The sequence below is a fragment of the Cinclus cinclus genome, chromosome 13, assembly GCF_963662255.1.
Source record: "Cinclus cinclus chromosome 13, bCinCin1.1, whole genome shotgun sequence".
Taxonomy (NCBI): Eukaryota; Metazoa; Chordata; class Aves; order Passeriformes; family Cinclidae; genus Cinclus; species Cinclus cinclus.
The window spans coordinates 12,244,328-12,250,610 of record NC_085058.1 but is presented as its reverse complement, the minus strand read 5'-3'; positions in this window follow the sequence as shown (position 1 = coordinate 12,250,610).

Genomic DNA, 6,283 nt, shown 5'->3' with positions numbered 1-6,283 from the left:
CCAAGGGCACCCATGATAGTGCTGAACATGGATTCTGGTGTGCCACACTTTCCATATCAGAAAACATTTTTGTCTCGCTATAGTTCCTTCTGACTCTGGCCTTTCTGCTCTCTGCCAAAATATCCTGGCTTCTATTTCAGGCTTTAGGAAGAAAATAAAACCACCAGCATTCTTGTTGACTTTATTTTTACAGATGAAACCAATTCTAGAGAAAAAGGAAAACTTGCTCGGTTGGCACTGTGCAAAACCACTGACCAACTTCCCCAAAGGCAAATAGTTCAAAACTTGGCTTAAGTTAGAAATGAAATCAAAGAGCAAACAATCTCACTGATCAAACAACACCCTCACTTGAAAACCAGGAGTCCTCAAAAACTAACACATGCATTTTTTGACAACTCTAAGTGTTCTTGTGGGGGAGGAAGGGGAAAGAAGAACTTCAACTTCAACTGTCTGTAACACCACCCTCTATTCACATGTACCAGAACAGTGATATAAAAATGAAGGTAGGAATAGGGTGTCTTTAACAACATAATTACTAATCAAAGTGTTATATGAAAGCAGTGTTGATAAGCTGCTGTCACCAGAATAAATGTAACCTCCCAGCTCCCTGTCACATACCCAATTATATTAATCTCTTGATGTTGCAAAATCTTTTTTTTTCCCTTTTTTTCCCTTTTTTCCCCCTGGATTTTATAAATGGTAACATCATCATGAGACATGTGAATGCTCTAACTTATAGAGAATCAAACAACTACTTAACTATTTAGCAATATTAGATGTCAGGATAAGATTGAAAAATACATATATTCTACACAAACTGCAGTGAAGCTTAGGAAAGCAAAATGGAGTATTGAAAACATGAAAATGGAGACTCCTTGCCATGCAGAAATTGTCCGAGGATCTTATTTATTGACAAGAGATTCCTCGAGTTCTGAACTTATGTGAAAGGTAGTCCCTTCAGCAGCACAGTGCCAAAACTGGTCATCCTTGACCACAGCAACATTTTTGTGTCAGAAGCTACATCATTTCTTTCTAAATAGTAATTTTAAAATAGGCAACTCAACTCTCTGTCAAATCACAAGTATCAGCCTTATGCCACATGTCAGATTCCTCACTGGGAATCCTGGCCACAGCAAGAAGCCAGTTCCACTTGAGTGGCCCCTCAGCTGGCAAAGCTCAGCTCACGAGCAAGAAATATGCTTGGGCTGATGTTTGTTGGCTTCTTGATTAGAACATTAATCACTTCTTATCATATGGAAGTTGGTTCTTTCCAGTATCTGTACTAAATGTTGGCAGATCAGTTCTGATGTAGGGAGTGAGAAGGCATTTGTAAGTGTGCCAGCAAAAGAATACTGTGGAGAATATAAAAATAGGTAATTTATTAATGGTCAGTTACAAAGTAGGAGATTAACTGGCCATTAGGTCTACTTTTAGCCTGAGAAACAGCTTTTACCTCTAATAACTTCTCATTAAATCATGACTATTTTAGGACTTAACATTATATTAAAACATAGTTGTCTTAATTTTAAATCAAAATCTAAACAAACATAGGTAGCTGAACCTTAAGCAAGCTCATGAAGATCAATGCAAGGATTAAGAGACACTATTTATATCTCTTGGAAGCACTGCTCATGTGTTCACAGAGGGCTCTGCCAAGCAGCAAGCTTTCATTTCTTTATGATGCCAGCTACAAAATGCCATCCTGCTACAAAACAACTTGTGTCATTCAATTTTTATGGAACTAAGCTGCTACATTTTGGAGGCTTTACTTTCCTGTATTTGCAAGTGAGTTTTTAAGGCAAGAGAAGTCAGCAACCAATAGCCCAGATAAAGATGGTGGATTAAAAGGTGAATTCACAGATGAATTAAAAGCTTCATGTTTGGGTCTTTTGTTGATGTGTTTATTTTCTGAGAGAGCGTCTTAGACCACACATAACTGTCACCCTCTAATAGCTTTAAAGCCAACCTCTTCTGTTTCTGAATTTCTTGTAAGCTGCGGGTGTAACTGGTAATAAGTGATACTGTATTGGAAATTTCAGACTGCATGGTGCATCACAGGCAACATAATGCAGCTCACATGGTATGCACTGGGGGTCAGGAGGCCATGTGCTGATGATCTGCTGAGGATTTGGGGGGATTCACCAACACCCATCACAACATCAAAGAAGAATCCAAAGAAGAATTAGTGATCCATGACCATTCCACTCACAAATTTGAGTATCAGTACCTCAAAAACAGAGCTGATTTTTGTGCTACAGTCTTTCTATTCACCAAACAATGATGTTAAGAGAGAAAAAAGACATGCCAGAGTAAAATTAATAGGCATTGTATTAAAAGGGAGCATGTCAATTGTACTGTTTGTCTTAAACTGGAAATGGCAAATGAGATTTCTCAGTGAGAATCTCATAAATTATGTGGAAATTAAGCTGCTAGCTAATCATCATAGTAGAAGTGTAGGAAATAAGGATTCTGTCTGGAACACTGCTGAGCCTTAACACATTTAGCAGGGATTGAAATGTATATTGCTTCACAAAATAGCCACTGGTCAGTCATAAAGACATGATAGCAATAGCAAATAAAATGATTTCCTCTCCTTCTTCAGCTACGCAGTAGCAGAATATTTTTAATTCCTTAAAATATATGTCCAAGCATTTTTCATAGAACCAGCCATGTCAGTATTTGAAATAATATGTAAAATAGGCATTTGGTGAGTAGAATCTTCTATGGCTTAAATAATTGTTTTTGGTTTTTAATTACTTTCAGAGAAAAGATGTGATGAATGTTGCTGTTGCCCCTTGCTGTAAGTTTTTGAAATGCATAAATGTGTCAAATGAGAAATGAAAGTGCTACTCCCACAACTGGAGTCCTCAAAAACTTCCATGTCACATTTGTATCAGATGTACACATCTCGAAGTCACAATTCTGAAAAATTTCACCGAAATGCTTTGATTAGAAGGAATGTTTATGGTAACAGTGATCTGTAAGTAATAATTACTATAGAGTAATAGAAATTAAAGTAAAAATCATTAGTACTGTCATTAAAAATGAGAAAAGTACCACTATAACAGAGGGCACAAGATACATAATTACCTTAATACCCCAGGAGAGCTAGACAGCACAGCTGAAAATGTGAAATAAAAATGCTCAGATACAAGAATTACTTGTTGAAATGATAGCACAAGGAATTATTATGAATTTTAAAAATCCTGAGAATATTGCATTCTTATGGTCAGTTTTAGAACACAGGTGAACTTATGCCAGAGAAAAAAATACCAGTTTCTCTTATTGTGGATTTTTAAAATCAACATTATATAGGCACTTTACAAGACACAAGAACTTAATCCCTGCCCTTAGTGTTAGTCAGATCTAAGACTAAGTTTTCTGTGCCTGAGTGGATCCTGTACTCCAAAAACTGGATCTGTTATCTGTGGGCCCCTTATCCCAACAGTACAGGTTAATGCAAACCAGAGAGAAGATAACCATAACAACCACGAGGAAAAGCCCAGAGATACAATATTGTTTTTGTGGTGGTTATCAAAAATTACACATTTGAGCAACTGTAATGCTACTGGTAATTCAGGGATGGGAACAGTAATATTCATGTCTGTCATTCACAGCAGTGGCATGGATCAGATGTAGCAGATTTTAAGAGCCTAATTGAGCATGGAAAGGAAAATATGTCATTAAATGGCCCCAGCCAGGAAGCTTAATCAGAAACAAATCTGTGATTTACTCTGAATTATTCCCTTCCCTCTTGAAGCAGAGAAAGGATGCTCACTGCTTATGAGAACAATTGCTAATCACTGTGAAAATATGTGCCAGTTCAAAAACTCTGATCATAACAACAAACAGCTCCTTGGAGCATACACAAAGTTGAGTTCATTTGGGGAAAAGAAGGAAAGGGAGGAGAATTTAAATCATTTCAGGAACAAATGGTTGAAAACAATACTCTTAGTAACCTAAACCTCTTTGATGGCTCTCTGAGAACTGGCCCCGTTTCAGGGGCAGGAGAGGCCAGGGAAGGCATTCCTGAGTCTGTGGGACATCCCTGGCATCACAGGTATCTCTGAAATCCCTGCACTTTGATCACAGCATCCTCTGCTTCTTCTTCAGTATATGTAAACACACTTTGTCCTCTCTCTGCCTGCTGACAGGTGAAGGAACCTCAGGACATGGAGAGTACGTCCTTCAGAAATTTCCACAGAAAAAAGGCACCAGGTCAGCATCAGCTTGCTCAGGCTATTATGCAGACCTTGAAAATTAGCTGCTCAAAAGTGTAGACACTTCCTGGCCTTCTGTTTTGCTGGCTAGAGATCAGGACAACCTTCACAGCTACATAATATAATACTGTTGAACTTTTGTTTGCAGCCCTTGATATGTAACCATTTTGATACATGAGCTCAAACAAAAGAATGTCTTCTTGAACTGCTTATGTAAGTATTTTGTAATCCTATACTAATTTCTGCTATATTTCCTAGACAAAACCTGAGCACACTAAGAAAGGAAATAATGGGATGGCATTTTATTGACATTCATGTGTAGCCCTTTTGGGAAAAGCATTGTGTATTATTTCTGATCTAGACTGGCAAATACAGTCCCATGACATCACATTTAAAAATGGTTGTGTGTGATCCACCCACTGAGAATGCCAAAGAAAAGCTGGCTGTTTTTATTTTATCAAGGAAGCTAGCACAAAGATTACAAGGTGAAACAAATGTCTGAGGCTCGTTGTCTACATGAAGAAAAGCTCAGTGTCAAAAGGAACTTTACTAATACCTTCTTAGTTCTCACTTTCAAAACTGTTTCAATTAGTGCATTTGGCATTTAGCTGAACAAATCAGATGGACATCCTGGTCACATTTCTTCTTTTCTTTCTCACTTGCCTTTGTCTCCTTTCCTGTTTTTATTTTTTCTAGACTTTTATTTTATTGTATTTCCTTTATTTTTCTTTCCCCTCATTTTCTCTCTGTTTTTTTTTCCATTTTTTTCCTGTGTTGCATAGCTTTGCCTTCTTATGACTGATTTCTCATCCCTGAAGCTGTCTTACACACTTCATTTGTCCCAGCCAACCTCTTTTTACTTCTCTGGTGTACCTTTCCCTTTTTCCTCAGCCCTCTCCCATCCCTGTTAACTTCCTCTAGAGTGTTACTGACACTTTTTGCAAAAAGGTTCTCTCTAAGCAGAGCAGTCATGGCTGCTGGCCCTCAGCTGACAGATTAACCTGCGAGTGAGCACAGAACGACAAAAGCAAAAAGACAGCAGTGACAGAAATGCTCATTAATACCCAGGCCATCCCATTACTGAAAAAAAAAAAAATCCCATTTAAATGAAAATTATCCATTTGTGCCCAAGGTGTGAGTTTCACATCTCTGTCCCTAAGCTATCGAGAGAATGTGGGGCTCTCCTTCCTTCACTTCTTTGTCCACCTTGGGACAAGAAAAGTGCAGAGATGATACCTCAATTCTTCTAAGTCAGCAGTATGATTTTATTTTTATATATAGCCTCTGTGCAAAGCTAGCTGCTGGTTGGTACACTAGATCTTCTGGTGCCCTTTCCCACTATAGTTTACCCTGCTGAAATTGCTTCCATCTTGCTAAAGGTTCCCAAAAACTTGTTCTGCGAAACGGACCGCATTTGCTTGGTCTCAGTTTGGTCCTAATTATAAACCTGAACGCAGAGCGGTGACATGTTCTATTCCTCTTTTAGCCACACGCTTCCATAAATGCTGACAAGCCGGGAGCGGTGACAAATAGCTCCCAGCGCCGCCGTGGAAATCGCTGTGCTGTGGTTACAGCACAACCCCAGCAGATGGCAAAAGGAATCGCCTCCGTTCTGCAGCGGTTTGACAGGACAGGGAAAACGCAGGCACCTCTTACTCCTTCCCCCTTTCTTTCCTAAAAGCCAGCCCGGCAGTGCACAGCCCCCGAGGTAAATGCCCCTGCCCACACCCCTGCTCCAAGGGCGGTGAACTGTGAGAGCGCTGCTGGGGCACAAGCGGCTTCTCTGCTTGGACTCCTCGAAGTTAAAACGCGAAATGTCGAGAGACACAGGACGTGCGGAAGGATAGTAAGGTGTACGTGCCTTAAAAGCCGCCGATGTTTCAACTTCACTTCAGAAATATTTAAATGCGGTCACCAGTCCTTGTTCTCCCTGTTACCACAGCCAAACAGGCGTTATGAAAATGAATTTGCATTTCACGTGCCTAACTAAGCACAGTCGCTGTAATTCATCGCTCCCACGGGCAGCGCTGTCAGTTCCGTGCCTGGCGCTCTGTGTCCTGCCC